Genomic DNA, 25,630 nt, shown 5'->3' on the forward strand with positions numbered 1-25,630 from the left:
TCTGAACAGACTACGCATTAAATGTCAGAATTACTGAGACTGCCCATTCGTCGGCAACAACACAATAATGGGAACCCCTGCTGTGTCCTCGCCAGATGCTGTCCCGACTCTTCAGTCCCTGTGACCCTCGCTGACGCGGGAGAGGGGTGTGCTGCTATCCCCCTGCCTCACAAGTGAGCAAGGAGAAGCTCTGAGAGGCGATGTGAAAAGTCTGAGGTCACATGGCTAACACAAAACAGAACTAGCGTTTGAGTCCTGTGGGTTTAGAGTTTGCCGTTTAACCAGTTGATGCTAGGGGAGAGGCAGCCATTTCAGTCGCTTTCAGGAGGCTCCAATGGGTTCGCACTGACTGTCAGTTAATGTCCCACAGAGACCCTCAGTTCAATTTACCCTGTGAGAGAGTCCTCTCGGGGTCCCCTCCCTCCCACCAGCTTATATACAGCTTATGCTTGTGGGTACCAAAGGGCAGTCAAAGGTGTGGGCTGCGGTGATCATGGTATCCCCAGAGCAGCTGCCTCACACCGGGTAGGGCATGCACATACCTAGAAGCCCTCTGTACCCCTCCAGACGCTACCCTTGGGTCTGGGCTCAGGGATCCAGCAGATTCCAGGGGTACTGGGCTCTGGCAGTCAGCCTTTGCTGGCAGGGCAGCTTGCTTTGGCCACAGTCTAGGTTTCACATCCAGCCCTAAGTCCCTGGCACCTTCTTTACTCATCCTACCTCACAGGCCTTCCCTCAGGTGCCACCTCAGGCCTGGGCAGGGTGGAGGATAGCTGTCTACACCACTCCCCACCTCTGTGTTCCCTTGCAGCGCCAAGGGGTCATCCGTTATGGGAAGATGGTAAGTATTCGCTGTTTAAATGCAGCGAGTGTCAAAACTGGGAGCTGATGGTCCCAGCTGTCCTACCTGCCTTTGGGTGCTGGGTCAGAGCAAAGGTCAGCAGCACCGCTCTCTAACAGGATTCAATAGCGGTCTGGCTTCCGCCAGGGCCTGGGCCTCTCATTAATGCGAATGAGGGAGGGAGATGACATCATTTACATTTAATTGTCTTGTTTATCTGCCTGGCACTGCGGTTGTTTTAACAAAGGGCAGAAGCAGACAAAAGCTGTGCTTGCGTCCAGGAAGGGGAGCCTGACAAGAGCTCTGCTTGTAGACACTTATTGTTTGCAAATGAGATAATCGGCTATCAGGAGAGCCAGCTCTGCCCTCCTCCCAGACCCACCTGGAACTGTGCAGACCGCCACCGATGCCCTCCATTAGGCCCCCAGGCCCTCGTCTGGGACACCCGCCCAAGGAGGCCACAGCAGAGTGCAAGCTAGGAGCCCCCAGCTCCTTCTAGCAGCCCTGCTAGTAAGCACCACACTCCTGAGTAGCTGATGCCTGCCGGCACCACCCACCCAGTGCCTGATGCACTTTGAGCTCTGGTCCTCTGGCTTCCCGTCTGGTCTAACGGGTCTCCCTGAGGAGTGCACCCGTGGGTGTCTGTGACATCCCCAGAGACCCCGCCTCTCCTGGCTAACTGTCTGAGAAACAGTATTGTTTCCAGACCCAAGCGGTGAGTCCAGCAAGGAGGATCCACTCAGTTTGTGGATTTGCCCACCTGCAAGGAGACGTCACATCTCAAGGTGGTTTGTGGAGTCTGAGCACAGAGGCTGCTCATTAGAAGCTGGACGTGCCAACAGCCACAGGCCCAGGCTACCCACTCACATCCAGGCCTTAGAGGATGGAGATCATGTGACTTACACCCCTGCATAGCCTCGCATCCCTGCCCGACACGCAACCTACAAGTGTATGCTGTGGCCATCTTCCCTGGATCCCTCCAACAGCCTGTACACAGCCTTCCTTGCAAACAGTGCCCCGGAGAACTGCATACCTCACACAGTTTCAGACTCTCCCGAAAGCTCTGGGGAAGGAGGCAGAGGCCATACCTCCACCCGTAATTCTCTCCCAGGGCCCAGCTTCAAGGCCTAAACACCACCTGCTCCCACCCAGGCCTCTGCACCCCTATAAGTTTAGATGTGAAGGAAAGGCTCTCGTCTCATTAAGCGCCAGGCCCTAGACCAGGACAGGACAGGACAGGGACACAGAGGATGCCTCGCCTGGCCCTTCAGAGTGGTAGAGGAGCATTCTGGGACCTTGGCCAGACCCAATTCTGGTCTCCCTAGAACCTCTAGCCCGACCGTTTATACCCTCCAGGACCCTGGGACTCCATTGCTCTCCGGGAGGAGGGTCCCACAGCCTGGAATCTCATGGGGCTAAGGTTTTCCTGAGATTCTGCAAGGTACAGTTGCAGGCCAGCTTCTCCTGGACCCCACAACTCGTTCTCAGAAACAGCTTAGCTGACTGGCCAACCCAGCCAACCCACCTAGCAGGTAGGTTCTCTGTCGAGTGGTCACTAAGAGGACAGGTGGGGCCTGGGTCCTAAGGCTGAGCGCCAAGGAAGGGAGGTAGAGAAAGCCCTAGGCTAGAGCAGTGCCCCATCCACTGTGTCTGCCTCTAGTTTCTCTTTGGCTCTCTCCAGCTGGCCACTATGCCCTGCTGAGGCCCCTGCTAGGTGGCCCAGATGAGCAACCTTGCCAGCCCTGAGACACCTGTCCTTGGCAGCGAACCTATGAACTGTCTCACCGGTGACTTGCTCCTGCCTAGAAATATCCAGTCCCAGAGCCTTTGTCTCCAGGCCGGGAGAGAAGTGTGCCCCACCCTAGGGTATGAAGGAGAAATGCAAGCCGTACTTCTGGAGGGTCCTAACGGCAGAAGAAACACCAAGCCCTTCTTCTTCGCCCTGGGGTCAGACATTCACTCCAGGACTGCCCTCAACTGTCTGGCCGGGAGCCCTGGGCATCAGGGCAGGATGACGCTATGTCTCCGTTGAAATGGTCCCGTTTCCCTCGGAGAAGGGGCCACATGTTAATTCACCCAAGGCCAGGGATTAGTCATCGGGCAAATGAGATTAACTACCCTGGAAATGGAATTAGCATGACGTGGAACAGCAGAATATCATTTTCTGAACGCAGCCCTGGAAGAGGCTCTCGGTTTTAACCCTTTCCTGTGCTGTCTCAGCTCCAAGAACGGACTAGCACCTAGGCCCCTTTGTACCCTGGATCCAGACTAGGGGCCGCTGAGGAACACGGAGGTGGTCTCTGCAGGAGGGAGGGAAGGAGTTGGCTGGGTTTCCAGGCCCTCTCCCCAGTAACTCCCATCTAGGCTTTCCTGCCCTTAGCTCACCTGCAAGGCCTCTCTAGTGGACCACAGGCCCCAAATCCTGTCTGAAACTTCCAGATTGAATCCATCCAGGGTCACCTATTTCAGCTCTCTTTCAATGGCTACGGGTAGACGGGCCATGACGACTTCCTCTCCCTTGAGTTGACCAACTCCTTCTTTCTCGTAGGCTTCTCTGGGGATCCAAGCCTCCATAGAAGCCAGAGAAGGTTGCAAACGTCTGTGCCACCCACACCCTGCCGCTGTCCCCCATCTCCACAGTGATGCGGATGTTGTCTTTATGAGCATCATACCATAGCCTGTCTCCTTGGGGAAAACTCATGTCTCTGGATCACCCGTCCCTGGAAAGCCCCGGTGGTTAGAGTGGCCAGCAGGATGCGTGCAGTCTCTGGATGTCTTTCTTAATAACCAGCTTCTAGCTCTGATCGTTATTTCTCATTTTCACTGAAACAATCGCTTGCAGAGAGCGTGGTCCTGGTTCATCAGGGCAGGCTGCCGCAGCCGGGCCCCGTGTGCGTCGCCTGTCCTGTCCCGGCTCGGATCAATAGGCCACATTCGTGCTGTCAATAGCTGTAAATGGTAAGATTTACTAAACGAGCTGGTACAGCCTTTGCATGGCCACAGCCTCTGGAGCAGGACACCTGTGTCCCTTGCCCTGCGGCTGGGCTGCACTTGCCTGTGGCTGCCCTCACCAGTCACTCGCTTGGGTCATTTCTACACTGACCCCTGGGGCTCTCTGGCTCTGGCGCTTGAGAGATGACAGGTATGTGAGGAAGCCCCTCATGTTCCCTCAGCGTGTGCAGACCCCTCCTCCTTTCCCACTCCCCCTGAGTGTGGTGAGGTCACTCTGGTTTGAGGTGAACACAGTTCACCCTCCACACCTCCATCTGCCCCAGGAAGTCTCCTCTAATGTCCCTAACAGTTCCACTGCTTAGCTGAGGGGGCCTCCACTGACCAGTATCATCACCCTCCAAGTTCTGCCAAGGAACCAGCCAGCTCCTGTACTTGCTGAGGGCAGGAGGGCAAGGCATGTCAGCTTCTCTCACAACACCCCTAATCTCCACTACAGCCCCCCAGCCCTTTCCTGCCCCATCCACTTGGAGAGGAAGTGACCTTCTCAGTGTCAGGACTTGCCTTCTGGGAGAGAACAGGGCAGGAAGAGGAGCACTCGCGTACAGGCACACACACACACACACAACACACACACACACAGAGAGAGAGAGAGAGAAAGAGAGAGAGAGAGAGAGAGAGAGAGAGAGAGAGAGAGAGAGCGCTCTGGCACTACACTGTACCTAGCAGCAATCAGCTCCTCAAGCCACGGGAACGTTCTTGGTGGCTTAGCAGTCATGATTTATTGAGCACTCACTGAGTTCTAACAGGCAGAAGTTGTCTGTCCCCAGGCAGCTCTTGAGATGCACAGAGGGGTACTGTAGGAGCCCACAGGGTTATGAGTCTCATACCCCCAAACCTGCCCATTCCTCTCACCCAGTGGACCCTAGCGCTGGAGGGTACTGCACAGAAGGGGAAGAAAAGGAGAGCCTGTAAGCTGCCTACCATCACACAGAAGCACCTAGAAGCCAAGGCCTCTCACCTCACAGTCTTAGAGAGCAGAAGCAAGCAGTCCCAGGCAGGATCTGCGTGTAAAGGCTCCGGTAAGCACCAGCTACCAGGGCTCAGTGAGTGAAATCCTTGCTGTGCAAGCATGGAGTTCGATTCCCCAGCACCACCTCCCTAAAGCCAGCCATGACGACATGTGTCTGTAACGTCAGGCCTGGCTGTTTCAGGGTCCACAGCTCTCTGATGTCCTTTTGGCAGGGCCTCCTCTGAGCAGTTGCAGAAAGTATGGACATGAGGGACAGAAACGAGGGGAAGACCCCATGAATGTGGGTGGCACTATCACATGAGGGGTGTGGTATATGGTAGGAAGAGTCCATACCATAATACCTGACTTCTGTACTAGTGTCTCTTTCCTCACCCTTTATGTGTGGCAATATTTTTTCCCAAATGATGCAGATGATTTATTTTTAACAATTGTATTATAAAAATTCGAACTGCATGGACAGAAAGTCTTATTTTCTCTTCTTTAATCCACCTTATACCTTCAACTGCCTTTGAGTAGCCAGTGTGTGCCCTTCCAGAACATTCCATGTGCTTGTATGTCTATATGTATGTTGAGAGGCAGACAACTCAGCTTGGTATGCCTTTCTTTTCTTTTGTTTTTTTGTTTGTTTGTTTTTCTTGTTGTTTTGTTTTTGTTGCTGTTGTTGTTGTTGTTTGTTTGTTTTTTGAGACAGAGTTTCTCTTTGTAGCCTTGGCTGTCCTGGACTCGCTTTGTAGACGAGGCTGGCCTTGAACTCACAGTGATCGAGCTGCCTCTGCCTCCTGCCTGCTAGGATTAAAGGTGTGCACCTCCGTGCCTGGCTTGAACTTTCAGCTTTTATGACTTACTCTGGCAGGGGGGGACAAGACCATCGGCTTGGAGAAGGTTTAGACCAACTGAGGCACCTGGAAAAGACACTCTCTAGCCTGTTGAGCTGCCTGCAGGCTGTGCAGTGTGCTCCAGTTTTCCAGCCTTGTGAGCTGTCACTATGCTGGGGTGGGCTTTGGTGATGCAGCTGTCTCTGAGTCATTTCTACTTCTGTAAGTGGCCCCTCACCCATATTCCTGTTAATGACCCCAGTAACACTCATTGGTTCACAAGCTGGACTTGGGCGGTACCTGTAGTTTGGGTCTGCCACGGGCTCTCTGTCTGGGATGAGCCCACGTGTGTGTTGCATCTCCCCAGGAAAAGTTTCATCAACAGACACAGTGTCCTGACACACAACAGACACACAATTGACACCTTGATCACATAAAGGGGGTGGTTAATGTGTTCTTGGTAGGGAGGGATCACCAAGTTCCACGCCTCCCTGAGAACATATAAAGGTCAGATACCACAGCCCTGGCCTCCGTGTGAGTGCAGCCAGCTCCCGGGTATGATAAGAGTTAAAGCTGGGCCTCACTGATGAGGGTGGCCAGACCCTCCAAGGTGGCCACAAGGTTTCCCAGAAGTGACCCAGTGGCAACATCCTCATGCAGGAGCTGCCCAGCCTGCTCACTCTCCCTCCTGTCTCCTGCAGTGGGAGACAGTGACCTCAGCCCTCCTGGCTTGGAATGCGCGCCAATGGTCAGGGGGTGGGGACAGACCTCACTTCCTGGTGCAGAGTGGCAGGCTGCGGACCCCAGGTCCTATTCCTTGGGATAAACAGTCCTGCCCCTTACTTCACCCCTGAGCATCTGCACCCCCTTCAGAGCCGGAGACTGACTGCACCCTGAGCCAGACACTCTGCAACTGTACTGTGCTGGGTGCCCACTAGGGAGCCATGCACCCCTGTAACTACAGGTCAAACCTGCCCCCGCTGCACGGGCTTGTGAGATGGGTCAATAGGTAAAGGAACTTTGCCGTGCAAGCCTCGTGACGTGAGTTCAAGCCACAGAAGCCACGTAAAGGTGAAGGAGAGAAGCCATTCCTCACTGTCCTCTGGCCTACACACACACACACACACACACACACACACACACACACACACACACGCACCGTGCCATGCACACCTGCTCTTCATGTGTACACACATACACAAGCATCAGTGTTGTCGCTGGAGAGACTCTGTCTGGCTATGGCGAGCATGGCTCCGGCGGGCCCTGCCCTTGCTCCCCGCTCCCTCCGTTGCATTCCTGAAGCTGGCCACCAAGGTCTGTCCCCTTATTTAGCCACGTCCTCCTCCTCCTGAGGCTGACTGCCAAAGTCCAGCTATCAAAGCACTGAAGTGTAGCAGTCGAAAGCCCCTTTGGTTCATCTAACATGTTCAATCACAATACACCACCGTACCCTAGCCCCTCTGACACAGACCACCCCGTTCTCTCTTCTTAAATGTTACACCTTCAAGGTCATTTGCTGCTGGGGTTCCCCCCCCCCCTGCGCCTGAGTCAGAAAGCAGCCACCTTAACTTTTCCTCCCGCTTAATAGAGGATCTCTCTGTGTTAACAGGTATGTGTGAGTGGTCTGTGCCTAAAGCAGGTCTGAAGGGGAACCCCTCTGTTAGGGATCCCCTCTAACTGTCGTAGTGGTCATCGATGACATCAAATTTTTAAGAACAAGACAGCTACCACAGCAAGCCCATTGCGCAGATAAGGAAACTGAGGCAAAGGAAGCTAAAGGCCCCAATCAGTAGTGGAGGAGCCAGGAGACAAAGCTAGTGTCTAGTTCAGAGACACAGCTTGAAACTTGTGCTGCTAAATTCATTCGGCCAGAACTGAAAGCCCGGTCCAAAGTTCAAGTAGCTTGGAACTCACCGTGATGGACAGGCTACCGGCTGGAGCTTTGTCACATCCAGTAGCCACAGGGACGCGAGGCTGCTCTCTGAGAAGGCCTTACAGTGGTGGACATATACCTTCCAACTTTAGGGTACCTGTCTCTCTGCCAGGCTAGATGATCCATGCCCTCTCCCCACAGAGATGTGTACAGCTGTGAGTCCCCAGCTGCCCCCTCCCACACAGATGTGTACAGCTGTGAGTCCCCAGCTGCCCCCTCCCACACAGATGTGTACAGCTGTGAGTCCCCAGCTGCCACAGCCAGAAGGCGTGTACTGCCCCACCTTGGGAACCAGAGCCAATATCTGGGCCGCACCCAGGCTGGAACCCACAGCTTCTCCTGGCCTGCACACTTGGCTCTTCCGGATCAGCACCACATCAGGGTAGCAGTGTAGCGTCCTCTCTTGGGCTGACCCGTCCTTCCCCAAGTAAAGGTCTCGTACCTTCCCTCCGGTCTAGGCTGAGGCTAAGTAAGCATGGCTGATACTGTAAGATGCAAAGTCCTGAGCTGCCAGAACCCTGGGTGGGATCACGTGGTGCTCTCACCTGCAACCGAGCCATACGGTGGATGCACAGCACAGACACCCTAGGGCCACAGCCCATGCACAGGCTTTTGCTGAGCCTCTCTCCTGTTAGGAGGGGGAAACACGTACACATGCACACACATGCACCCACACCTGCCATGCACCTCTGCAACTCCCAAGACAATGCAGTGGGGACATGACCCAACAAGGAACACAGTGTCCCCCATGGGCCCAGCATCTGTAAGCTAGCTGGCACCCCAGCTTGCCACCGGAGGTCCAGTGCTCACTCTAAAGCCATTGAACCCCACCACTGCGCAGTGTCATTGGTCTCCTGAGGCCTATGATGCCAACAAGTAACACAGTGCATCCACCCTGGCCTGGGCATATCCTGGCCCTCTCCCTGGACCCAAAGTTCTCACTCTTCACTGTTGTACGGAACATCTCAGAGGAGCGGCCGCTCAAAAGCAGACTGCACACTGTAGGCACGTCTCAGACTTTTATGGGGCATTCTGTACCCAAGGAAGCTGAGTGGAACAAATGAGATTGGAATTTTATGATTCTTTTATAGTGTTGCGCCGAGGATAGCTTTTTTTAATTAGCTGCTAACTCGACACCTTTGGCAATTCTAAATAATTCACCAGTCCGCCCCCCTCATCCACACCAGGTGTACTGAGCGGCTGGCCATCCCCTCACTGGCTCTGACGGGAGACTGAGGCACCTCCACAGTCACAAGTGCGGAGCCCCACAAAGGGTGGATGCTGAGTGACCCGGCTTCAGTTACCTAGAAGGTGGGGACAGCCTTTCCTGAGGGACAGGGCATTCCTCCTCCTCAAGTGCAGCCACAGGTGGGCCAAGCCATCCCAGAGACACCCCTCAATCCTTCTGTTCCAGTGCCCTCCGCACCTCTACTGTCTGGTGAAACAGCGCCTGCAACCATCCTGCTTTCCTCAGACCTAACTGCTCCAGAGGCTTAGACCATCTGTCTGAGTCTCTTACCTTCCTGAAACATGGTGTCTCGGAAGGACAGCATTCCTTGTCTCCTCCCCTCAGCAGTCCAAAACAGAATCGTCACAGACTTTACCACACAGCACCAGAAGGCCAGCACCCAAGTCGGGAGCCGAGGCAGTCCGTGGACCACCTGCTGTGAGGCAGTCCGTGGACCACCTGCTGAGGGACCAGCTCCCAGAGCTCAGGCTGGACAGCCAAACTGAGAGGACACTGCTAGTGGAAACACGCTGCCAGACCTCACGGCTGGTCAGGGGTGAGGGGTCGCTGCATCCTTCCTGCTCCTAAGAGCCCTGGCCCCTCTCGAAAGGCCTCGAGGACAAGGGCCCATAAACTTTAACTTGATCGGCTTCTGCATTTAACGGCTCCGTCAAGGACTCTGCCCAGATTCAATTACTTCCACGGGTTTTATAAGACCAGACCCATACACTGTGCTGAGAAGGGACGCAGTGTGGGCCAGCTGGCACATTTCCCTCCTCCCCTGTGAATGCTGGCAGGGGCGAGGGGGGGGGGTTAAGTTGGGAAGGGCCAGAGGCCAAGGTCACCTCCCGCTCCCTTCCCAGAATTGCAGAGCCTGGTACAAGTGATGTCTTCTGCCTGACACATGGAGTCAGCTACAGAGACTCTGGGAACCCAGGATTCTGACTGAATGGGCTAGCCTGCGGAGCCAGGACTCTACATGTATAACGGAAAAACCCTTGCTGGGCCTGCCATGCCCACCTTCCTTTTCCTACTGTGTTCCTGTCCCGGCATCCTAGGGCCACAGGTAGTGACTTTCTGCCCTATAATATCCTTTGTCATTGCATCCCATGTTATGGCTGCATCTGACTGTCCCATTATAAACCCTAGACCCACCCCAGCCTCAAAAGAGGGCCCACAGACCATGGCACTAAGCTACTGCAGCAAGGCTGGTCTTGGGTAGAGATCTGGCCACCCAAGGACATAAGAAAAAGATAGAGGCAAGGAGGTCTGCCCAGTTCTGCCAGCCCTCGCAGCCATAGTCCCTCCCTCTGTAGGACTCACCCTGAGGTCTAGGGAAGGTCAAGACTTGGGTACGATATGCAACTTTATCTTGCCACTTTGAGCCACAAAGGTTTTTCTGGAGTGAGAACCAAACGTCAGTATGAAGAACTGGGGGACTCGGACCCTGCCAGGGCCACCTTGCCGCTGGGTCTGGACAGCTGCCCACCTGTACATGAAGCCCATTCTTTGAGCATCACCGGCAGGCTTCTGTGCACGCACACCAGCCCGGCCCTCAGCTGAGTCCCCACCCAGCTTCCTGCTCCCATCCAGCCAAACCTGTGAACCGAGCCAGTTTGACGGGTGTCAGGCACTTCAGGACTCTCCATGGCTTTCTGCCCCTGGAAAGGGCACTGGGTCCTCCTATGGTCCCTTCTCCCAAAGGGCCACTTCTGCCCAGGAACTGCAGTTCTAGAGCATGGCAAAGGCTCCACTCTTGAATGGTAGCACACTCACACACCCCAGCTGGCCCGCACCACCCCGCAGACGCTCCCTGCCTCCTACACTGGCTTTGATTCACCGCTTGCTCTGCCGCCATTTTCCCTCCCAAGCCATCAAACTCCACGCTGGGATGAGAGTAGGACCCTCCCAGCCTATTTGTTTTCTGGGAACTCCAGCACCTGGACCGCAGCCTGAGCTTCACAGGTGTGTGTGGTAAATATTTGTGAGACATCAAGAGCGGAGCACCTGCTGCATGCCAGACACCACCAGAGCTCTCACCTCCATACATAAACAGCATCCCACTAATAGGATGCAATTAATCCTAAACCATCTGGAAGGCAGCGGCTGTTACTATCCCATTTTCCAGGTGCAGGAGTAAGGCTCAGAGAGATTAAATCATCTACCCAAGGTCACATGGCCGTGACGTAGGGCCAGGAGTCTGCTCTGGATCCTGACTCTAACAGCCCATGCATGATCTATGCTGACCCTAGTCTGCTGTGTTGATTGGTATAGTGCACAGTTCTTCCCATGTCACAGATGAGACAACAGGTCTCAGACCACCTACACGGCCTGAGGCTGCAGGCCACTTCCAGCTCATGTGCAGCAGGTAGGAGCCGGTGCTGCCTATACTGGGCCGGCCCTGTCTTTCTTGCTCTGGGGGGGAGGGGAGAGGGAGGCGCTGCTCTGCTTTGGATGTCTTCCTGAAGGCAGACAGCCACGCGCGCCCCTCCTCTGCATGACTTTTTAAGAAATATCACCTAATTAACCGATTGGGGGCTGTCAACACTGCCAGATCCCCCCCACCCCACAGTGTCTGGCCATAGCCTGGGTGCTCACATATGCCAGTGAGCCCTGCCAGGCAAAGCTGGCTCTGGTTGGTGCTTGGCATGGCTGCCAGCCCCTCTGGCTCAGCACCTAAGCTGCCGTTCCCATCCTGGCCCACTCCAGGGCATGGCCGCCCTGCCTGGCCACAGACCTGGACAAGCTAGCTAGGGCCAGATGGGGTCCTCCTTCCCCTGCCCAGGGTCACCTGCTAGCCCCCACCCCAACCCCCACCCCAACACCTTTGGGTGGCATGGAAGAAATACCCAGTTCTGCATCAGTAAGCCAAGCATCCTCATCTCTTAATTATTGAAGAACAGCTTTTTCCCCCAAATAATTAGGCAATTGAAATCATACAATCTTTCTCTGAGAACTATATTTAACCCTGATTTGAATGTAATTTGCACATTGCCGCTCCCTGAAGCAGCCTTGGAAGCCAAAACATGGATCAAATATTTCTTAAATGTCAAATGCTGCTTAATTGTGGATCGCACTGAATTTATTTGTACAGATAAGCATTTGAGCTTCTACCTCCATCTCCTAGAGTAATTTTTCCTTAATCTATACGACACCCCGATTTCCCTAATAGCTGGAGGACTGGAATAACATGTAAGAGAGCCTCAATTTTGCAAAGTACTTTAAAACATGCATATTCAATATCAAGGCGAAATTCCTCCAACTGGAGGCTTTAAGCAGCTCGCTGAGGCAAAAGGAGTTGTAAGTGTCAAGAGCAGCCACCCAGGGGTGCTGCGGCTGCCACACTGCTGATTTGACTGGACCACACCACCTCCACCCAGGTCAGACTCCAGGCCAACTTGGAAAGCATCTCCCCCAGCCCCTACATCCATGCACACATGTGCACATTTCAATAAAGGAGAGCTCTGCCAGGAACCTGCCGAGGAGCGGGGTGGGGAGGGAGAGCGGGTGGGAGAGAGCTGGAGCAAGAGAGCAAGGAGGGGTCGCGGATGATGCACGAGAGAAAGGATGGGGCCGGATGTCGTGGTGCCCACCTGCACTGGGAAGTCGGAGGCAAGAGGATCTTGAGTTCAAGATAGTTGAATCATGTCTCAGAAAAGCAAAAGAAAGAGAAAGAAGAGAAGAGAAGAGAAGAGGAGAAGAGAAGAGACGAGAAGAGAAGAGAAGAGAAGAGAAGAGAAGAGACGAGAAGAGAAGAGAAGAGAAGAGAAGAGAGGAGGAAAGGGAAGGAGGGAGGAGAAGATACAAGGAAAGTCTGCATCAGTCAGCTGGTAGCAAGTTCTGCTGTGGTAACGAGCATCCCCAGAACCTCAGTGACTTTGAATACATGTTAGAGTCTCATGGGCAAAGACGTGGGACACCCTTAGAGCGTGTGCTTGGTTATGGCACTCGTCACCTCTGTGTCCGGCCTTATCGCTCTGCATGGCAGCCAGCTCAAAGTCCAGATTCTGTTTCATTTTCTTTTGTTTTTTTTTGTTTTGTTTTGTTGTTTTTGTTTTGTTTTGTTTTGTTTTGTTTTGAGACAGTCTTGTTATGTGTCTGTCCCTGGTTAGCTTCTCACAGTCCTTGCAATCCTCCTGCCTCAGCCTCCCAAGTGCTGTGACTGCTGCATGGAGCCCCACACCCACCTTAAACTCCAAGTTCTGGTGACAGGTTTAGAGACTAGAATGCTGAAAGACACTGAGTGTCGCAGGGACGGAGACATGGCGGGTGGACAAACTCCCTCTCTGTCCAGCAAAGGAAGGGGACAAGTGTCAGGCAGCCACTTAGTCACATAACCCCTTGGTGCACAGGTGATGTTCCTGGCTCCCCCGACCTTTGTCCTGCAGAATGTGACAGGACGGGCGGTTTAATAACCATCCATCCTGGCTTTCCTGGTAATAGGAGCCGAGTCTGTCACGGCTAGCCAGGGTGAGGACTTAGCCGCCTGACTGCCCCCTCGGGTGCTGTCCACAGCCTACTCTCCCAGCTCGAAGCTCTACGTGATGGAAGCATCTGGCGCTAGGTGAGGAAAGCCTATCTCTGCCGCAGGCCCCCCCCTTCCTCATAGAGATTCAAAGGCCACCATGTCACTTGGTTGGCGTGACCCAAGGCCGACCAAGCATCTGAGGGAGGCAAGAGCAAGGCCCCACGACAGGGGCCAGAAGTGAGAATGAGAGAATGAGACTCCACAGGCTTGCTGAGTAGCCAGCCTTGCCGGAACGGTCAGGGCTCCGTGGCAGCTCGGGAGCCACACAGCGCTGGGACCTTCTACACTTGCTTATTACCCTGTCTTCAGCCTGTGCCTTCACCGACGCAGCCCTACCATCCTGAGCAAGTTCAGAGTGAGCAAAGCTGCCAGAGCTGCCAGGAACAAAGGAACCCAGCACTCCAATCGGAGACACCATCCCACTGACGCAAGGCAAGCGGTCTACCAGCTTGTTCCGTGGGTGTTTCCGGAACACCCCGTCCATGTGACGGCACTCCACTGCAGAGGGAGCATCCATGGAGCATCCGCCAGCACGGGGCCCCTCACAGGCCTACAAAGCAAACCAAGGAATGGCCCACATCACAAACACTCTCATCCCAGCGGGGTGAGCCCAGAACACAGCCTCAGACAGCTGGGCATCCCCCAAACATCAGGAGACTAAACAGCACACAGCAAAGACAACATCTCGGGAAAAGTAAGGGAACCTCCAACTTAGAGCCGCTGGCTTGCAGCGGCAGCCCAGCTTGAGGCCACTCACAGCATTAATGCACATGTGAGAGAAGAAGAAAGAGCCAAAGTGAGCAGCCCAGGCCCCTGTCTCAGGAAACCAGAGAGAACAATTTAAGATGATAGCAAGCAGAAAGATTAAAAAGAAGAAGAAAAAATTAGAGCAGAAAAGCATTAGGAAAAAAATAGAAGAAAAAAATCAATAAAACCCAAAGCTTGTTCTTTGAAAGCATCTATGAAAGTGAGAGAACTCCAGCCAGGCTGAGGCAAACATCAGAAATGAAAGGCGGAAGCCGGGCCTGTCCAGACGCGAGACACCAACAGAATGCAGCTGGCCGGCAACGCTGCACCTACAAATCTGACATCACAAGAGGAAATGGTACGAAACTCTACTGGAGAAACTGAGCAGGCTGTGTGAGCTTGTCTTGATGATCTGTTTGGTAGATCATCAAGTGAAACACACACTAGTGTTCACGACTAGATTGTGAGTGCTTTGACCTAAGCAGTGGACTAATCTATTGATAGGTTCAAAATCTGAATGTGGTTAGGGTTAGAGATCGGTGGTAGAGCATCTGTGTCAGGAGAGACAACACACCAGCAACACACACACACACACACACACACACATTTACACATGTACACACACATGCATGCACACATGCATGTACACACATGCAGCCATCAACAACACGCACACACATGTACACATGTATGCACACATGCACACACATGCACAAACACACATGCCATCATCATCAACAACACACATACACACACACACACACACACACATACACAGCTGAAGAGCCAACTAGGGACTGAAACTTTGGAAACCATGAGCCAAAACAAGTCCTTCTTTCTTCAAAGTGTTTGTCTGAGGTGTTCATCTCAGCAATGGAAACTCTATTTTTACAATTGGAAAAACCATCAATCACCTTCAGAAAAGAGCAGTGCCAGGCCCACCTTCACCAGCGAGCCCTAGCAACTATGTAAAGGTTAATTTCTATCTCTACAACCTCACACAAAGTAGATAGACACTCCCTTACTTACCCCGTGAGACCACTATGTTGTAATACCAAAACCAGGTAAGGGCATCACAGGAAATGTGCAGATTAAAAACAGAAATGCAGAACTCACCAGAAAACTGGCAGATTGAAGCCTCATTAGATACCGAGTGAAATTTATTCCAAATATAATCCCCACATTTAAAAATCAATTTATGAATGAATCTGTCTCCTGGAACAAGGAAGTACAGCATGGTTGTGAGACACATGGCCCACACATAAAAGCCCAGTGCTTTCTGCTTACCAGCAATAAACCACTGGAATTTGAAGTTTAAAAAAAAAAAATGCTAGTTACAACACACGTCCCTAAAATGAAATGCCTGAATAAGAAGCTAACAAAGTCTGCATCGGACCTGCAACGTGCATGGTGAGAGCTATAAAGCTCAGTGAAAGATCAAAAAAAAAAAAATGCCCTGGTCAAACAGAAAAAGTCAAACTGCGCTGCTGCCGTTCTGCGTGAACTGTGCAGTTACTGCCGCCACTGAGAACTCGGCGAGCTCTTCTGCAGACACTGGTGGACTGGTTCAGATGTCTACCTAGAAGATGAAAAACACAGGAGCAGCACAGCAGGGAAGAGCGAGCTGGTGGACACTCCTCCGTTCCAAAGCTCAACACCACGACAGAGGCCTGTCGGCGAGTTCAACCAGTGGGTCAGTGTACGGTGGGAGGGACTCGGTAGGACACCCTGGCCACTACTGTCAACTGGCCTTTGACAAGGAGCAAAGCAGTCAGTGAGAAAGATGGGCCTTGGAATAGGTGATACAAAACACATAGTCAGAGTCTAGACACAGACTGGTTACATTTTTGTACAAAAATTATCTCAGAAAGAATCCCAGAGGTAAATATGAACTATACAGCTTCAAAACGTGTAGAAGCAGCCACAGAGAGGTTCAGTGACCTTCAACGTGATGATGTTCTCTGTTACAACAAAAACACAAATACAAAAAGAAAAACTGACATCTTTGGGCCTTTGCAAATTAAAAACTTCTTTCTACTCTGGGGCAATGTCACCAAGAGAACAAACCAGCAGGCCACAGACTAGGAGAAAAGTCTTTACAAAACACATGCATAGCAGATAAAGAACATGTACCCCAAACAGACAATCCAATTTAGACACAAGGGAAAGTCTGAGTGAACATTCCATCAAAAAAAGATGAGCAACTGTCTAACCTGGGTGTGTAAAGTTGTTCATGTTCAGCGTCTTTTTCACTGAGGATGTGCAAGTTAGAAAAACAAGGTACCACTAGGTACATCCCAGAGCCAGGCTCCAAAACACAGCGCTACCCACAGTCGGTGAGGATGCGGGGACAGCAGGAACTTTCTTCACTGCTGGTAGGACTGCAGAATGGGGCAGCCACTCTGAGAGACCGGCTGGCACTTTCTTACAGTGCTAAACATAGTTGTGCCATATGATCTGGCGGTTGAGTCCCTAGGTGTTTACCCAACTCCTGAGAAACCGTATGTCCCCACAAAATCCTGTCTGAAATGTTTATAGCGGCTTTATTCGTGACTGCTCAAAACTGGAAGCAACTGAGGTATCCTTCAGGGGGTCACTGGATAAGCGATTTCTGGTACTTCCATCACTGCACTGGAGTACTATTCAGTGAGAAGAAAGGAGCTATCAGGCCACAAGAGGCATAGAGCAACTGGAAATGAATATTACAAAGGAAGAGAAGCCAGTCTGTACACTGTATGCACAATAGAGTGTTCTGCAAAAGACAAACTCTGGAAACAGTTACAAATAAACGAACAAACATCAACAACCATTTGCCAGGAGTCAGATTGAGGCACAGATGATTGGGGGAAGCGGAAGAGACAGTGGGAGCAGTGAGACAAGATGCTGATGTGTGATCCAGTTCGGGAGAACGGGTGGGTATTAGCCAGCTTTCCCCTGAGGTAACACGGCTGAGGTGGTCCACTCATGAAGAGGGCAGGCTTCTTTCGGAGATTTCCACCAGACTCACTGCCTCAAACCTGGGGCAAACTCTTTGCTTGGTTGCCAGGAACAACAACAACAACAACAACAACCACAACAACACACAGAGTCACCATGACCTGAACATGTCCAGGGTGTGTTTCCCACGACCTTCTAGATGGAGCCTCCCAGCTGGGAGCCAACTCTCTTTCACATGGGCCTTTGTGAGCAGTCCAGGTCCAAACTGCCATTACCTCAGAGCTTTGCAGCAAGAATAGATCTTAATACATGACAAACTTTCAAATACCACTGGTTGGATTCCAGAAAGAAGGAATGCCGGTGACCAGAGAATCTCATCTCAGTCTCCCTGGGATGCGGAGAAAGAACTGCCCTGAGTCTCCCTGAATGAGAAAAGAGTCCATCAACGTCAGCAACACCACTGCGCACACAGGCTGGGCTTGAGTTAGCTGGACAGAGGCAGATGGTGGGTTCTGGATTCTTCACAGCTGGGGTGAGGGTTCCAAGTGAACAAAGGAAGGTGATGAAATATCTGTGGGGGGCAGCCTGGAACTGGAGAAGACAGTGCCCACACGGGCTGAGCTTAGTACAGTAAGGAGTTTTCTGGGCCACCTGCCTGCCAGTCAGTATACAACAAGACCTGGGTGTCAGGTGGGACCCTCCAGGACAGGAGGCAGGCTCTGTGGAGAAATGGAGGCAGGAAATGCATGAGATGGGCCTGACGTCCCTTAGGCTGCCAGGAAAGAGGACAGTGCACACAGGGATGGGAGTCAGACCAAGGGAGCCAGGACAGGAGGAGCACACAGGAGCCGGAGCTGTTGCAGTTTGAAAAACAACACTCTGCCCAAAATATCAAATTCACACCCGTGAGTCCATTCTATGACAAATGAGTGCATAAACAGACAACAAAGAAGCCAGTCTTCCTGCAGAAAACCCCAGGTCACCTACGAATGTTCCCTGTGCCCAGGAATGGAGCAGAGCTCCTCCGAGGGACAGCAAAGAAGGGGTCCCCTGGCCTCACTTTCGCCAGCAGATCAAGGTCAGCACTGATTGTTCCCTCATAGCCGCAGGGAGACCTCATGGCTTCTGTGGCTGCTCCAATACCACAGCTCTCATCTAGCTGGGGACAAAAACAGCACACATGCCATGGGGGTCGGAGGTGGCTTACGTGTCACGTGACAGTTCTCCCCAGAGCCACCAAGGTCATCAGAAACGATACTATCAAATGTACGAAAAAGTGTGAGAGGCAGGTTATGGGGAGTTACATGAGAAGTGTCAATACTGTCTTTGCTTTTTTTTTTTTTAACTACGGAAACAAGTCTGTAAAACAGAGCTCGTGTGTGTGTGTGTGTGTGTGTGTGTGTGTGTGTGTGTGTGCGTGCGTGCATAGGAGCGAGTGTGCAGGACACCTTTTAAGAAGTCAGTTGTCTTCTCCCATCATGTGGGTTTCTGGGATTGAACTCAGGTCATCGGGCTTGACAGCAAACACCCTTTACCCTCTGAGCCACCTCTGGTCCAAGTTTACCTTGTTAAAAAGGCATGTAGTTTATGGTCTGTAAACTACGCCTCAATAAAATTGTTTTTAAACATTGGAGGGGAAAAAATGTGGCCTGCTGTTATGTGGAAACAAGTCCTGTGAACGAGGAAGGAATAAAATATGAATCGAGGCATCTACAATGATGGGTTATGAATTTCAACCTGAATTAAACTGAGATGGAGTTGTAAGGAAACTGAGGCGGGCAGGTCGCTCAGCTACAGCAAAGAGCTAGAAACGGGCTGACAGACAGACAGTCTGCCTAGATGCTCACCACCCACCTGGACACCAGGCCCCAACACACACACCTGTGGGGAAGGGAAGCCACATAATTACACGGTGCTGTTCCCCAGGAAGTACAGCCCTGGGGCCAGGCAGAACCAATGTGGGGGAGTCACAGCAGCAGCATTTTCTTTACTTGGAGAAAGACAGAAGGCCCCAGCATGGAGATTGAGCTTGCTGGGCACTGGGCCGTGCTCAGAGGCTGTGAACAAGGCAATTACTGCCGCCATTTAATCCGGTGCCGCCGAGGGAAGAGGGCCCCGTGGCCGAGCTGGAACCGTGCTGCTCTGTGCAAGGAGCCCGAGGCCCCAGCTCTGCGCCTTCTGCCTCCAAAACACACTCGGCACTAAGTGTAATGGGTTTTAGGGAATTTATTTTGCCAATTTTAGAGCCCGCCATAAAGAAGAAATATGAGAGAATTTTATGAGGTGTACTGTATATCTTTAATACTCGTATTTTTTTCCCTCGAAATGCTGAGAATATCAATTACATTTATGGCTGCGTGAGATGTCCGAGCCCACTGCTGGCAATGCAGGTCCTGGCAAAGAACAAACAATGGGGAACTCAGGGGTCCCGGGGCCTGTGGGTTCAGAGGGTGGGGTCTATGGAGCTGCCCAGGAAGGATAGTTTGGAGACCTTGTATTTGGGAAGCAGGCATGTGTGTGCACGTCTGCTCATCATCTACATTTGTACATACATACATTCATGTACATGTACTCTGACTTATGTGCACGTATGTGTGTGGCGGTACTAGAGGAGGGTATCGCAATTGCTTCCCTCTCGGGAGACGGCAGTGGGGAGGGAAAGGTGAGATTGTAAGGACACCCTGGGGTTGGGGGAAACTCACTAAATACCTTGTGAGAACAGAGGTGCATTCCCCGCCCCCCCAAGCCAGCAGCCTGATAAGGGACATCCACAGGCCTCCCAGCCCAGCTCCTCTGCTCTGACCACAGAGTTCTCTCATCTACTGCCCAAACCCACCTTCCTCAGCTGAAGCAGGTGCTGGACATCACCGGCAGGGTGGTCTGCGGGCTCTGGGTCAGCACAGGAGAGCCACAGTTCTTGAGGAGCAGACGTTGGAGCTGAATAGGCTGAGAACCCCTCAGCCATTTCCCCCAAGCTGTCTGAAAACCGACATTGTACCCATTTTGCAGAAAGGTACCCCAAGGCCCAAAGAGCAGCTGTCGCTCTGAGCTATACATCTAGGCTGAGCTGGGGAGTTCCCAGACCTGTATTGCACATACATGCAGATGTGTGTGCACACACATACATTTGGGGGGTGGGTTTCAAGACAGGGTTTCTGGATGCTGGCCTGCGTTCCTCTAGCACACCCATGCGTCCGCTGACCTTTTCTCCTGCTCCGGGAGTTTCCAGCACCAGGCCAGAGGAAAAGGGAACAGAACTCACTGGGCTACCTTGCTTCCAAGAGGCCTCTGAGGGTGACGTCCGACCTGCCTGGAAACTCACATTCGCTCACCTGCAAGGTCTGCAGCAGAGAAGGGTGCCCTGGGCTTCCATGGGGCTGCGGAAGACAATGAGTCATGGCTGTCCTGGACTCACTTCGTAGTCCAGGCTGGCCTCAAACTCACAGAGATCTGCCTGACTCTACCTCCCGAGTGCTGGGATTAAAGGTGTGTGCCACCACGCCTGGCTCACACATACACTCTTACACATCCAAATTCACACACATACAAACACATGAGCATGTTGGCTTTGGAGAGATCCTCTGCATTATAACTAAAAAACTCTGAGGAGCAAGTCCTGTTCCTTAAAGGGACCCCTCTGAATGGAGGCAGAACCTCCAGGGCTGCAGCTGTGTTCCTGGGGTGCCCTGCGAAGGAACACGCCCCCCGCCCCAGCACTGCTTAAAGTTATTTATGGCTCCAACGTGCACGTTTGTTTAAAATCTGCTGCAGAATCCATCCCCTCTGCCACTTACTCAACCATTATCGGCCATCGCCAAAGTGCCGAAGAGAGAGTCATAAATGGCTGTGATTTACGAGGCAGCAAGAACACAGGACGAACGAGAGAAAATTAAATCCTTTACCTATGAGATTATTTACGAGCCCAGTGGATGTGCACGACCATGCCAGGCGAGCCACAGTCTGGGACGCATGCTCGATGTCTGTCCTCTGTTGGACACCACAGTCCTAGTGGCAGAGGCGCTGTTCCCACAGGAGCCCATGTTAGCCCCGCTCTTGCCCAGGGATAACCTGAGTGGGACCAGCTCAGGACCCATAGGGCAGCACATTGTCCCAGCACAGCTCCAAATTGCTGTGAGGCTTTCCGTAGGCACCCCTCTCTGAGCTTATTTACTTCTGTGAACAAGGTGGGGGTACACAGAGGGACCTGGGATTGTGTGGCCACCAGGCAAGGCTCCCTCACCTGGAGCGGGTCTTCTGCCTCTTGTGGCTACTTGGGTCATTCTTCCCGACCCTTTCCCCACCACCTGCTCTGGCTTCTGTGACTGCTTAGCTCCCTGCCATGCTGGTCCTTGGCTCTCTTTACTACTAGGATGCAGGGGACCCAAACCCTGTGTCAGAGAATGGCTGTACTGCCCAGCCCTCCATCCTTCCTTCCTGCTCATTGTCCTCCGCAGCCCCATGGAAGCCCAGGGCACCCTTCTCTGCTGCAGACCTTGCAGGTGAGCGAATGTGAGTTTCCAGGCAGGTCGGATGCCACCCTCAGAGGCCTCTTGGAAGCAAGGTAGCCCAGTGAGTTCTGTTCCCATTTCCTCTGGCCTGGTGCTGGAAACTTCTGGAGCAGGAGAAAAGGTCAGCGGAAGCATGGGTGTGCTAGAGGAATGCAGGGCAGCATCCAGGCTCGGGGTCATAGCAGGGCAGCTGTCTCCGAGGAGGTACAGCAGCCTCCTTCCCCAAGCTGAACCCAGCTAAAGGAAAAGGGGTCAGGCCCGCTGGGTCCCCAGACCTACCTGTGTGTTGCATCAAAAGGCAGCCTTCTCCTAAGGGGAGGGGGAGGCCTCTGCCCTCAAGTGGGAGGGAGGGCAGGTCACCTAACCATCTCTCTGGAAGCCAGATGTGCAGCAGCTGGAGTGGGTGCCCCTGATCCCAGAAGCCCCTTCTGCCTGCCACCACACATTCGCCACTCTCACCTTCACAGGCCGGTCTTATTGTCCCACGCAGCAGGACTCCCAGCCAAGGGAGCATTATTCGTGTCACAGGATACCCAGAACTCTTCTGTGACAGAAGCCAGGCGTTAAAATGAGTGTGTGATCCATTTTGCACACTTTCCACTTCTTTCAAGAAGAAAAACGCTGGGGAGTGTAACTGCCTCCGTGCTTGACATGGCTTTGGGGGAGCAGAGCCTTTCTCAGCAAATAAGAATTTGATTTTCCAATTAAAGTCCAGCCGAGATGGCGCCTCAGAGAAGCATTCGGTTTGCCAACCTCTTGGTGACAGCAGCATCTCCATCTACTGCTGTCCTCAACCCTCCCCCCCTGCCCCCCCTACCTGCCCCCAATCTGCAGAAGGACAGCACTTCTAGGGTCAACCCTGCCCTGTTCCTGCCTCCTCCAGGGAGCCCTGAGGTGCACCACCCTGGTAAGTTGCTGCTCCAGGGCTCAAGCCTTAGCTTGCTGGAACCTGGCCAGGAGTTACTTTGTACCCCCAGTTCTCAAGTTGGCTTGGCCTGGTTCTGGCATCCTCACAACACCTGGAAACTTCAGGGAGCCATGTCTTTCATAGGAGGAGGGTAGCATACACGTGTATAGCCTCCACTCTGGTCAAACATCCAGGATCCTGGTACATGTTCCCAGAACCCACCTCTCCCAGTCCCCTTAGCTCACTGGGGGGGGAGACTCCAGCAACAGCCCAGCTTTACAGATTTCACCCTCGAGTGACCAGATGGCTCAGTTTCCCCAGCTGCACAAAGGCTGCACGTCTAAAGGCATGTGCAAGTCTGAGTGCCTGGATGAGGACCTACTCAAGGTCCCTGGCTGAGGCCAGGTCTCCTGGGCCACCTGGGGTTACCACTGTAAATGCTGCAGACAGCTCCACTCGGGCACTCCAGACTGAGCGCAATCTTTTCCATCTCATTCTCGTTTTTCTTCCCAGCGTAATTGAAAAATCAATATGTTGCAGAATTTCTGCGCAAACCACAAATACGATCATTTCCAATCACAAAGGGGATGATCCTACCGCACGGCAGCTGCGCCCACGAGGCTCCGGCACAGTGTGCTCTGCTGGGCACCACCGGGCCCTGCCAAGATGCTACATACACCGCCCCTCCTGCCCCAGGGGCAGCTCACCCCAGAGTCAACCATACCTTCCCTTCCACTGTGTCTCGTCACCCTGTGCCAAGCTTCATAAATAATGGTGTTAAATGACCGCCACAGAAAGTCGATTTAATTGTGAGCATAGTTACACACAGCCACGCCACACCTGTCCGCAAGGAACTCTCATGTTGGAACTTATTACATTTTTATCAACTTGGCAGCGCACTTCACGATGCAATTTGGACAGCGCATCGTCCTCTGCAATCAGCGCCATTGGCTTTTATGGGTTTGCACAATTTCACCCAAGGGACAGACAGCACAGAACAAGGAGAAAACACCTCATGGTTCTAAGCAGAGGACAATCAAGGCCAGGCCACAGGCCCGGAAGAAATGTCATCAGCCTCTGTGTGCCCAGGTCCTGACTAACCAGGTGCAGAGCTCTGGCTCCCCTGGGAAGATCCTGCTACCCCGGTGTTTGACTCCCAGGAAATGTTCACCCACAGGTGAGGCCCAGATGAGACTGCTCCCGCCTGTGTGGCCTCAACCACAGATCAACCCTCAGTACAGCTGGGTTCCCCCTCTGTGGGACTAGAACAGGCCTCATCACTGCCTGCTTATGTCACCACTTGAGGTGACCCAAAAGGGGGTCCAGCGGTTAAGCTGTGACAGGTGTCTGCCCTGCACCAGTGCTCAACCCCTAGACCTGGTCTCTAAGTCCCGAGGGGTCAGTGATGGGACACGAAGCCCAGGGCTCAGCCTCTTTTCCTTATGTACTAACATCCTAAGACATGGCCACGAGGGAGGGAAGGGCCGGAGATCACATAGCACTGGGGGCTTGTCTGCTCCTCAGGGCAGCTCCCCTTGGGCCTGACCCTGACATCTGCTCCCATTCTCCCATGCACCAGATAGGGTCACTTGTCAGGTGACCCGCAGAATCTCCTGCCTACAGTCCCACGGCAGTGAGGGACAGGGGCACAGTCCACAGGACCAAGAATGTCAGCAGCTCAACACTGCCACCTTGCATATACTGCCCAAACCAGACTCTAGCGCAACCGGACCTGCCTGTCCCAGCCCCCTAGAATCCTCCGTGCCTCCCAGCCCTGTGGTGCACGTGCTGGTGGTGCACGTGCTGGTGGTGCACGTGCTGGTGGTGCACGTGCTGGTGGTGCACGTGCTGGTGGTGCACGTGCTGGTGGTGCACGTGCTGGTGGTGCACGTGCTGGTGGTGCGAGTGCTGGTGGTGCACGTGCTGGCCAGCTGTGCTATGCAGCAGGGTTGCCACTGGCCGCCAGGACCAATGAGCGTTTGATACGTGGCTAATGTACATGAAGAACTGGTGCTTTACACTTTTATTCATTAGCTTTATCGCCGTGGGATAAACTGCACCGTGTCTGAAGCCCCCAGGTTTTAACATACCCATTGTCCCGGTTAGTTTTTATTCGTCAAGCTCACCCAAACTAGAGTCTCCCGGGAAGACAGAACCGCCGTTAAGGAATTGCCTAGATCAGACTCGACTGTGGGCAAGTGCATGAGGCATTTTCCTGATTGCCAACTGACACAGGAAGGCCTAGCCCACTGTGGGCAGCGTCATCCCTAGGCAGGAAGAATGTATTTTAAAGGTGAGCTGAGCATGGCCCAGTGACCTCAGGCAGCAGGCAGTGTTCTTCTGGGGTTTCTGCTTGAGTTCCTGGCCTGGCTTCCCTCCCTCGGTGACGGGTTGTGACTGGAAGTCTAACCCAAATAGATCTTTTCCTCACCGAGTCTCTTCTGGTCCTGGTGTTTATCACAGCAACAGAAAGCAAACTACAGCACTTATACAGCCCCAGTGTAACAGGAAGCAAATGCGCCCACTGCAGTGAGGAGCCCTTGTCCTCCTGCCCTTCCATCCTCCCTGCCCCGGGTTCCAGGCCTCCAGAAACCACAGATCTATTTTCTGTCATTTCCAATTACGGTGCATTTCCTAGAATTTTACATCAATTTTTTATAGAATCATAAATTATCTCCCTTTGTGTCAAGCTTCTCTCAGGCAGGGCCATTTGCCACTCGTCCCTGCCGCTGTGTGTCCGTTACCTTCTGCTTCAGAGGAAGAGCTGATGGGGTAGACATGTCACCCTGTACCCATCTGCAGAGCTGTTGAGACACATCTGTGCTGTGTGGACTGGGGCTGCTGCAAGTATCCACGTGCCGTTCTGTGGCTGTGTGTCCCTCAAAGGGCTCCTAGTCTGTGGGAGGCTCTGCCCCAGTGTGCGCAGACGGGAGCATCTGGAGAAGTGACTGACTCGTGATAGCTCCGTGGAGTTCGTCAGTTCAGGGCTGCTGTTTGCCAGATGACAGGAACATCCAGAGTGGGGCCTGGGTGGAGGGAGCCGGATGCTGGAGACGAGCCCTGGGGACACGCCTGGCTCCAGCCTTTCTTCTGTCTGTCTGTCTGTCTGTCTGTCTGTCTGTCTTTGTCTCTCTGTGTGTGTCTCTCTGTCTCTCTCTGCGTGTCTGTGTGTCTGTGTGTCTGTCTGTCTCTCTCTTTCTCTCC

The sequence above is a fragment of the Acomys minous genome (assembly GCF_964271855.1).
Source record: "Acomys minous genome assembly, chromosome: 8".
Classification (NCBI taxonomy): Eukaryota; Metazoa; Chordata; class Mammalia; order Rodentia; family Muridae; genus Acomys; species Acomys minous.